This window comes from Ambystoma mexicanum, chromosome 6p, assembly GCF_040938575.1.
Source record: "Ambystoma mexicanum isolate Mex_15411 chromosome 6p, UKY_AmexF1_1, whole genome shotgun sequence".
NCBI classification, from domain to species: Eukaryota; Metazoa; Chordata; class Amphibia; order Caudata; family Ambystomatidae; genus Ambystoma; species Ambystoma mexicanum.
The window spans coordinates 26,955,930-26,967,714 of NC_090935.1; positions in this window are offsets into that span (position 1 = coordinate 26,955,930).

Here is an 11,785-nt window from a genome sequence, read left to right on the forward strand (position 1 = left end):
CCAGGTGCATAAAAGGCACAATTACGCTTACTTGGCATGGCAATTACACTTCCCCTTTTTAAATAATGCTGGCATAGTCACTCAGGAAATGGTGGCACACTTGGGCAGCCTCATGCAACACTGCCAATGTCTCCTCATGTACCAGGGGGCCTGCTCCTGGCAGACTCCAACAGGCCATCCTTGCCCCAGGCTCCATGGGGCAGGGTGCTTCTGACACCCCTGGGTGGCCGCCTGCAACAGCCCTGAGGGCTGACTAAAGCAGTACTGGGTGGCTGACTCAAACAACCCTGGGTGCTTTCCATTTCTCCAGACTCTTGGACAGCCTCTAATGACTCCTGGCCTCAAACAGGGCACTCTCACTTCTTCCCAGGGGTCTCCTCTGACAGGCTGTCTCTTCTAGACCTGGATGCTTTCCATTTCTCCAGACTCTTGGACAGCCTCTAATGACTCCTGGCCTCAAACAGGGCACTCTCCCTTCTTCCCAGGGGTCTCCTCTGACAGGCTGTCCCTTCCAGCCCTGGGCGATTTCCATTTCTCCAGACTCTTGGACAGCCTCTAATGACTCCTGGCCTCAAAGAGGGCACTCTACCTTCTTCCCAGGGGTCTCCTCTGACAGGCTGTCCCTTCCAGCCCTGGGTGGACTGCCTCAAACAGCCCTGGGTGGTGGGCGCAAACAGTCTATGGGGGGCAGTGGGCTCTCCCTCTCTCCTTTCATTTACTTGTCCTCTTGCCTGCACCCCCCGCAGCAGAGTCTCTTCTCCTCTCTCACATGACATCACACAGGTACCTGCATCTCCTTTTGCTTCACTTGGTGTCCACTCCAAGGTCCTCCTTCACCATACCTTGGACCATCCTCGTCGCCAATTGTTATGACCGGCTCTTGGTCATAGGGTTCACTCCAAGGGACACTCAGGATACACAGGCCAGGTACGCATAGTGGTTACTTTATTAAGGTCCTTCTGTTACCAGGATCAGATGTCATCATAGTTATTAGGAGATAAAGAGGAAAGGGACAGGAGCCCACTGGCTCCCACCACCCAGGCTCACATCATCTAGCTGCCTGGGTTAGAACCCATTCAACCCCAAACATTCTAATCTCACACTCCAGACTCACAGCCTACATTCTGATGGTGACATCAATCCTGGCTCAGCACACATGCAAGTATAAGAGCCAACCCTAACACCATCCCACCAATGGAATCCTACAAGTGTCAAGAGGAGAGAGCAACACCAGGAACCAAGACACCCCATCAATGGCATCCTAGAAGTGTCAAGAGGAAAGAGCACGACCAGGAACCAAGACACTCCATCAATGGCATCCTAGAAGTGTCAAGAGAGACAGTAGCACCAGCAGCCAAGACACCCCATCAATGGCATCCTAGAAGTGTCAAGAGGAGAGAGCAGCACCAGGAACCAAGACACTCCATCAATGGCATCCTAGAAGTGTCAAGAGGAGACAGTAACACCAGGAGCCAAGACAACCGACCAATGGAATGCATACAAGTGTCAAGAGGAGAAAGCAACACCAGGAGCCAAGAGACCCCATCAATGGCATCCTACAAGTGTCAAGAGGAGACAGCAACACCAGGAGCCAAGACACCCCATCAATGGCATCCTACAAGTGTCAAGAGGACAGAGCAACACCATGAGCCAAGCCAACCCACCAATGGAATCCTACAAGTGTCAAGAGGAGACAGCAACAGCAGGAGCCAAGACACCCCATCAATGGCATCCTAGAAGTGTCAGGAGGAGAGAGCAACACCAGGAACCAAGACACCCCATCAATGGCATCCTACAAGTGTCAAGAGGAAAGAGCAACAGCGGGAGCTAAGACACCCCATCAATGGCATCCTAGAAGTGTCAATAGGAGAGAGCACCACCAGGAGCCAAGCCATCCCACCAATAGAATCCTACAAGTGTCAAGAGGAGAGAGCAATACCAGGAACCAAGACACCCCATCAATGGCATCCTAGAAGTGTCAAGAGGAGAGAGCACCACCAGGAGCCAAGACACCCCATCAATGGCATCCTACAAGTGTCAAGAGGACAGAGCAACACCAGGAGCCAAGACACCCCTTCAATGGCATCCTACAAGTGTCAAGAGGAGACAGCAACACCATGGGCCATGACACCCCACCAATGGAATCCAGAAAGTGTCAGGAGGACGGAGCACCACCAGGACCCAAGACACCCCATCAATGGCATCCTACAAGTGTCAAGAGGAGAGAGCAACACCAGGAGCCAAGACACTCCATCAATGGCATCCTAGAAGTGTCAGGAGGAGAGAGCAACACCAGGAACGAAGACACCCCATCAATGGCATCCTACAAGTGTCAAGAGGAGAGAGCAACACCGGGAGCTAAGACACCCCATCAATGGCATCCTAGAAGTGTAAAGTTAGACAGCAACATCAGGAGCCAAGACACCCCATCAATGGCATCCTACAAGTGTCAAGAGGACAGTGCAACACCATGAGCCAAGCCATCCCACCAATGGAATCCTACAAGTGTCAAGAGGAGAGAGCAACACCAGGAACCAAGACACCACATCAATGGCATCCTAGAAGTGTCAAGAGGACAGAGCAACACCATGAGCCAAGCCATCCCACCAATGGAATCCTACAAGTGGCAAGAGGAGAGAGCAACACCAGGAGCCAAGACACCCCATCAATGGCATCCTACAAGTGTCAAGAGGACAGAGCAACACCATGAGCCAAGCCATCCCACCAATGGCATCCTAGAAGTGTCAAGAGGAGACAGTAACACCAGGAGCCAAGACAACCGACCAATGGAATGCTACAAGTGTCAAGAGGAGAAAGCAACACCAGGAGCCAAGAGACCCCATCAATGGCATCCTACAAGTGTCAAGAGGAGACAGCAACACCAGGAGCCAAGACACCCCATCAATGGCATCCTACAAGTGTCAAGAGGACAGAGCAACACCATGAGCCAAGCCAACCCACCAATGGAATCCTACAAGTGTCAAGAGGAGACAGCAACAGCAGGAGCCAAGACACCCCATCAATGGCATCCTAGAAGTGTCAGGAGGAGAGAGCAACACCAGGAACCAAGACACCCCATCAATGGCATCCTACAAGTGTCAAGAGGAAAGAGCAACAGCGGGAGCTAAGACACCCCATCAATGGCATCCTAGAAGTGTCAAGAGGAGAGAGCACCACCAGGAGCCAAGCCATCCCACCAATAGAATCCTACAAGTGTCAAGAGGAGAGAGCAATACCAGGAACCAAGACACCCCATCAATGGCATCCTAGAAGTGTCAAGAGGAGAGAGCACCACCAGGAGCCAAGACACCCCATCAATGGCATCCTAGAAGTGTCAAGAGGAGACAGTAACACCAGGAGCCAAGACACCCGACCAATGGAATGCTACAAGTGTCAAGAGGAGACAGCAACACCAGGAGGCAAGACACCCCATCAATGGCATCCTACAAGTGTCAAGAGGACTGAGCAACACCATGAGCCAAGCCATCCCACCAATGGAATCCTACAAGTGTCAAGAGTAGAGAGCAACACCATGAGCCAAGCCATCCCACCAATGGAATCCTACAAGTGTCAAGAGGAGAGAGCAGCACCAGGAGCCAAGACACTCCATCCATGGCATCCTAGAAGTGTCAAGAGGAGACAGTAACACCAGGAACCAAGACACTCCATCAATGGCATCCTAGAAGTGTCAAGAGGAAAGAGCACGACCAGGAACCAAGACACTCCATCAATGGCATCCTAGAAGTGTCAAGAGAGACAGTAGCACCAGCAGCCAAGACACCCCATCAATGGCATCCTAGAAGTGTCAAGAGGAGAGAGCAGCACCAGGAACCAAGACACTCCATCAATGGCATCCTAGAAGTGTCAAGAGGAGAAAGTAACACCAGGAGCCAAGACAACCGACCAATGGAATGCTACAAGTGTCAAGAGGACTGAGCAACACCATGAGCCAAGCCATCCCACCAATGGAATCCTACAAGTGTCAAGAGTAGAGAGCAACACCATGAGCCAAGCCATCCCACCAATGGAATCCTACAAGTGTCAAGAGGACAGAGCAACACCATGAGCCAAGCCAACCCACCAATGGAATCCTACAAGTGTCAAGAGGAGACAGCAACAGCAGGAGCCAAGACACCCCATCAATGGCATCCTAGAAGTGTCAGGAGGAGAGAGCAACACCAGGAACCAAGACACCCCATCAATGGCATCCTACAAGTGTCAAGAGGAAAGAGCAACAGCGGGAGCTAAGGCACCCCATCAATGGCATCCTAGAAGTGTCAATAGGAGAGAGCACCACCAGGAGCCAAGCCATCCCACCAATAGAATCCTACAAGTGTCAAGAGGAGAGAGCAATACCAGGAACCAAGAAACACCATCAATGGCATCCTAGAAGTGTCAAGAGGAGAGAGCACCACCAGGAGCCAAAACACCCCATCAATGGCATCCTACAAGTGTCAAGAGGACAGAGCAACACCAGGAGCCAAGACACCCCTTCAATGGCATCCTACAAGTGTCAAGAGGAGACAGCAACACCATGGGCCATGACACCCCACCAATGGAATCCAGAAAGTGTCAGGAGGACGGAGCACCACCAGGACCCAAGACACCCCATCAATGGCATCCTACAAGTGTCAAGAGGAGAGAGCAACACCAGGAGCCAAGACACCCCATCAATGGCATCCTAGAAGTGTCAGGAGGAGAGAGCAACACCAGGAACCAAGACACCCCATCAATGGCATCCTACAAGTGTCAAGAGGAGAGAGCAACACCGGGAGCTAAGACACCCCATCAATGGCATCCTAGAAGTGTAAAGAGGAGACAGCAACATCAGGAGCCAAGACACCCCATCAATGGCATCCTACAAGTGTCAAGAGGACAGTGCAACACCATGAGCCAAGCCATCCCACCAATGGAATCCTACAAGTGTCAAGAGGAGAGAGCAACACCAGGAACCAAGACACCACATCAATGGCATCCTAGAAGTGTCAAGAGGACAGAGCAACACCATGAGCCAAGCCATCCCACCAATGGAATCCTACAAGTGGCAAGAGGAGAGAGCAACACCAGGAGCCAAGATACCCCATCAATGGCATCCTACAAGTGTCAAGAGGACAGAGCAACACCATGAGCCAAGCCATCCCACCAATGGAATCCTACAAGTGTCAAGAGGAGAGAGCAACACCAGGAACCAAGACACCCCATCAATGGCATCCTAGAAGTGTCAAGAGGAAAGAGCATGACCAGGAACCAAGACACTCCATCAATGGCATCCTAGAAGTGTCAAGAGAGACAGTAGCACCAGCAGCCAAGACACCCCATCAATGGCATCCTAGAAGTGTCAAGATGAGAGAGCACCACCAGGAACCAAGACACTCCATCAATGGCATCCTAGAAGTGTCAAGAGGAGGCAGTAACACCAGGAGCCAAGACACCCGACCAATGGAATGCTACAAGTGTCAAGAGGAGAAAGCAACACCAGGAGCCAAGAGACCCCATCAATGGCATCCTACAAGTGTCAAGAGGAGACAGCAACACCAGGAGCCAAGACACCCCATCAATGGCATCCTACAAGTGTCAAGAGGACAGAGCAACACCATGAGCCAAGCCATCCCACCAATGGAATCCTACAAGTGTCAAGAGGAGACAGCAACGGCAGGAGCCAAGACAACCCATTAATGGCATCCTAGAAGTGTAAAGAGGAGACAGCAACATCAGGAGCCAAGACACCCCATCTATGGCATCCTACAAGTGTCAAGAGGACAGTGCAACACCATGAGCCAAGCCATCCCACCAATGGAATCCTACAAGTGTCAAGAGGAGAGAGCAACACCAGGAACCAAGACACCACATCAATGGCATCCTAGAAGTGTCAAGAGGACAGAGCAACACCATGAGCCAAGCCATCCCACCAATGGAATCCTACAAGTGTCAAGAGGAGAGAGCAACACCAGGAGCCAAGACACCCCATCAATGGCATCCTACAAGTGTCAAGAGGACAGAGCAACACCATGAGCCAAGCCATCCCACCAATGGAATCCTACAAGTGTCAAGAGGAGAGAGCAACACCAGGAACCAAGACACCCCATCAATGGCATCCTAGAAGTGTCAATAGGAAAGAGCACGACCAGGAACCAAGACACTCCATCAATGGCATCCTAGAAGTGTCAAGAGAGACAGTAGCACCAGCAGCCAAGACACCCCATCAATGGCATCCTAGAAGTGTCAAGAGGAGAGAGCAGCACCAGGAACCAAGACACTCCATCAATGGCATCCTAGAAGTGTCAAGAGGAGACAGTAACACCAGGAGCCAAGACAACCGACCAATGGAATGCTACAAGTGTCAAGAGGAGAAAGCAACACCAGGAGCCAAGAGACCCCATCAATGGCATCCTACAAGTGTCAAGAGGAGACAGCAACACCAGGAGCCAAGACACCCCATCAATGGCATCCTACAAGTGTCAAGAGGACAGAGCAACACCATGAGCCAAGCCAACCCACCAATGGAATCCTACAAGTGTCAAGAGGAGACAGCAACAGCAGGAGCCGCGACACCCCATCAATGGCATCCTAGAAGTGTCAGGAGGAGAGAGCAACACCAGGAACCAAGACACCCCATCAATGGCATCCTACAAGTGTCAAGAGGAAAGAGCAACAGCGGGAGCTAAGACACCCCATCAATGGCATCCTAGAAGTGTCAAGAGGAGAGAGCACCACCAGGAGCCAGGCCATCCCACCAATAGAATCCTACAAGTGTCAAGAGGAGAGAGCAATACCAGGAACCAAGACACCCCATCAATGGCATCCTAGAAGTGTCAAGAGGAGAGAGCACCACCAGGAGCCAAGACACCCCATCAATGGCATCCTAGAAGTGTCAAGAGGAGACAGTAACACCAGGAGCCAAGACACCCGACCAATGGAATGCTACAAGTGTCAAGAGGAGACAGCAACACCAGGAGCCAAGACACCCCATCAATGGCATCCTACAAGTGTCAAGAGGAAAGAGCAACACCAGGAGCCAAGAGACCCCATCAATGGCATCCTACAAGTGTCAAGAGGAGACAGCAACACCAGGAGCCAAGACACCCCATCAATGGCATCCTACAAGTGTCAAGAGGACAGAGCAACACCATGAGCCAAGCCATCCCACCAATGGAATCCTACAAGTGTCAAGAGGAGACAGCAACGGCAGGAGCAAAGACAACCCATTAATGGCATCCTAGAAGTGTAAAGAGGAGACAGCAACATCAGGAGCCAAGACACCCCATCTATGGCATCCTACAAGTGTCAAGAGGACAGTGCAACACCATGAGCCAAGCCATCCCACCAATGGAATCCTACAAGTGTCAAGAGGAGAGAGCAACACCAGGAACCAAGACACCACATCAATGGCATCCTAGAAGTGTCAAGAGGACAGAGCAACACCATGAGCCAAGCCATCCCACCAATGGAATCCTACAAGTGTCAAGAGGAGAGAGCAACACCAGGAGCCAAGACACCACATCAATGGCATCCTAGAAGTGTCAAGAGGAAAGAGCACGACCAGGAACCAAGACACTCCATCAATGGCATCCTAGAAGTGTCAAGAGAGACAGTAGCACCAGCAGCCAAGACACCCCATCAATGGCATCCTAGAAGTGTCAAGAGGAGAGAGCAGCACCAGGAACCAAGACACTCCATCAATGGCATCCTAGAAGTGTCAAGAGGAGACAGTAACACCAGGAGCCAAGACAACCGACCAATGGAATGCTACAAGTGTCAAGAGGAGAAAGCAACACCAGGAGCCAAGAGACCCCATCAATGGCATCCTACAAGTGTCAAGAGGAGACAGCAACACCAGGAGCCAAGACACCCCATCAATGGCATCCTACAAGTGTCAAGAGGACAGAGCAACACCATGAGCCAAGCCAACCCACCAATGGAATCCTACAAGTGTCAAGAGGAGACAGCAACAGCAGGAGCCGCGACACCCCATCAGTGGCATCCTAGAAGTGTCAGGAGGAGAGAGCAACACCAGGAACCAAGACACCCCATCAATGGCATCCTACAAGTGTCAAGAGGAAAGAGCAACAGCGGGAGCTAAGACACCCCATCAATGGCATCCTAGAAGTGTCAAGAGGAGAGAGCACCACCAGGAGCCAAGCCATCCCACCAATAGAATCCTACAAGTGTCAAGAGGAGAGAGCAATACCAGGAACCAAGACACCCCATCAATGGCATCCTAGAAGTGTCAAGAGGAGAGAGCACCACCAGGAGCCAAGACACCCCATCAATGGCATCCTAGAAGTGTCAAGAGGAGACAGTAACACCAGGAGCCAAGACACCCGACCAATGGAATCCTACAAGTGTCAAGAGGAGAGAGCAACACCAGGAACCAAGACACCACATCAATGGCATCCTAGAAGTGTCAAGAGGACAGAGCAACACCATGAGCCAAGCCATCCCACCAATGGAATCCTACAAGTGTCAAGAGGAGAGAGCAACACCAGGAGCCAAGACACCACATCAATGGCATCCTAGAAGTGTCAAGAGGAAAGAGCACGACCAGGAACCAAGACACTCCATCAATGGCATCCTAGAAGTGTCAAGAGAGACAGTAGCACCAGCAGCCAAGACACCCCATCAATGGCATCCTAGAAGTGTCAAGAGGAGAGAGCAGCACCAGGAACCAAGACACTCCATCAATGGCATCCTAGAAGTGTCAAGAGGAGACAGTAACACCAGGAGCCAAGACAACCGACCAATGGAATGCTACAAGTGTCAAGAGGAGAAAGCAACACCAGGAACCAAGACACTCCATCAATGGCATCCTACAAGTGTCAAGAGGAGACAGCAACACCAGGAGCCAAGACACCCCATCAATGGCATCCTACAAGTGTCAAGAGGACAGAGCAACACCATGAGCCAAGCCAACCCACCAATGGAATCCTACAAGTGTCAAGAGGAGACAGCAACAGCAGGAGCCGCGACACCCCATCAGTGGCATCCTACAAGTGTCAAGAGGACAGAGCAACACCATGAGCCAAGCCAACCCACCAATGGAATCCTACAAGTGTCAAGAGGAGACAGTAACACCAGGAGCCAAGACACCCGACCAATGGAATGCTACAAGTGTCAAGAGGAGACAGCAACACCAGGAGCCAAGAGACCCCATCAATGGCACCCTACAAGTGTCAAGAGGAGATAGCAACACCAGGAGGCAAGACACCCCATCAATGGCATCCTACAAGTGTCAAGAGGACTGAGCAACACCATGAGCCAAGCCATCCCACCAATGGAATCCTACAAGTGTCAAGAGTAGAGAGCAACACCATGAGCCAAGCCATCCCACTAATGGTATCCTACAAGTGTCAAGAGGAGAGAGCAACACCAGGAGCCAAGACACTCCATCAATGGCATCCTAGAAGTGTCAAGAGGAGACAGTAACACCAGGAACCAAGACACTCCATCAATGGCATCCTAGAAGTGTCAAGAGGAGACAGTAACACCAGGAGCCAAAACACCCGACCAATGGAATGCTACAAGTGTCAAGAGGACAGAGCAACACCATGAGCCAAGCCATCCCACCAATGGAATCCTACAAGTGTCAAGAGGAGACAGCAACAGCAGGAGCCAAGACACCCCATCAATGGCATCCTAGAAGTGTCAGGAGGAGAGAGCAACACCAGGAACCAAGACACCCCATCAATGGAATCCTACAAGAGTCAAGAGGAGAGAGCAACACCGGGAGCTAAGACACCCCATCAATGGCATCCTAGAAGTGTCAAGAGGAGAGAGCACCACCAGGAGCCAAGACACCCCATCAATGGCATCCTACAAGTGTCAAGAGGACAGAACAACACCATGAGCCAAGCCATCCCACCAATGGAATCCTACAAGTGTCAAGAGGAGAGAGCAACACCAGGAGCCAAGACACTCCATCAATGGCATCCTAGAAGTGTCAAGAGGAGACAGTAACACCAGGAGCCAAGACACCCGACCAATGGAATGCTACAAGTGTCAAGAGGAGAGAGCAACACCAGGAGCCAAGACACACCATCAATGGCATCCTACAAGTGTCAAGAGGGGACAGCAACACCAGGAGCCAAGACACCCCATCAATGGCATCCTACAACTGTCAAGAGGACAGAGCAACACCATGAGCCAAGCCATCCCACCAATGGAATCCTACAAGTGTCAAGAGGAGACAGGAACAGCAGGAGCCAAGACACCCCATCAATGGCATCCTAGAAGTCTCAGGAGGAGAGAGCAACACCAGGAACCAAGACACCCCATCAATGGCATCCTAGAAGTGTCAGGAGGAGAGAGCAACACCAGGAACCAAGACGCCCCATCAATGGCATCCTACAAGTGTCAAGAGGAGACAGCAACACCAGGAGCCAAGAAACCCCATCAATGGCATCCTACAAGTGTCAAGAGCATCCAGCAACACCAGGAGCCAAGACACCCCATCCAAGGCATCCTACAAGTGTCAGGAGGACGTTGCAACACCGTTGGCCATGAAACCCCACCAATGGAATCCAAAAAGTGTCAGGAGGACGGAGTAACACCAGGGACCAAGACACACCATCAATGGTATCCTACAAGTGTCAAGAGGAAACAGCAACACCAGGAGCCAAGACACTCCATCAATGGCATCCTATAAGTGTCAAGAGGACAGAGCAACACCAGAAGCCAAGCTATCCCTCCAATGGAATCCAGGAAGTGTCAGGAGGATGGAGCAACACCATGGGCCATGACACCCCACCAATGGAATCCAGGAAGTGTCAAGAGGAGAGAACAACACTAGGAGCTAGGAACCCCCTACCAATTGCATCCTAGAAGTGTCAAGAGGAGACAGCAACAGCAGGAACCAAGAAACCCCAACAATGGCATCCTACAAGTGTCAAGAGGAGACAGCAACACCAGGGGCCAAGACACCCATCAATGGCATCCTAGAAGTGTCAAGAGGAGACAGCAAAAGCAGGAACCAAGACACCCCATCAATGGTATCCTACAAGTGTCAAGAGGAGACAGCAACACCATGAGCCAAGCCATCCCGCCAATGGAATCCTACAAGTGTCAAGAGGAGAGAACACCACCAGGAACCAAGACACTCCATCAATGGCATCCTAGAAGTGTCAAGAGGAGACAGCAACAGCAGGAACCAAGAAACCCCAACAATGGCATCCTACAAGTGTCAAGAGAAGACAGCAACACCAGGAGCCAAGACACACATCAATGGCAACCTAGAAGTGTCAAGAGGAGAGAGCAACAGCTGGAACCAGGACACCCCATCAATGGCATCCTAGAAGTGTCAAGAGGGGAGAGCACCACCAGGAACCAAGACACCATATCAATGGCATCCTAGAAGTGTCAAGAGGAGAGAACACAACCAGGAACCAAGACACTCCATCAATGGCATCCTAGAAGTGTCAAGAGGAGACAGTAACACCAGGAGCCAAGACACCCGACCAATGGAATGCTACAAGTGTCAAGAGGAGAAAGCAACACCAGGAGCCAAGAGACCCCATCAATGGCATCCTACAAGTGTCAAGAGGAGACAGCAACACCAGGAGCCAAGACACCCCATCAATGGCATCCTACAAGTGTCAAGAGGACAGAGCAACACCATGAGCCAAGCCAACCCACCAATGGAATCCTACAAGTGTCAAGAGGAGACAGCAACAGCAGGAGCCGCGACACCCCATCAATGGCATCCTAGAAGTGTCAGGAGGAGAGAGCAACACCAGGAACCAAGACACCCCATCAATGGCTTCCTACAAGTGTCAAGAGGAAAGAGCAACAG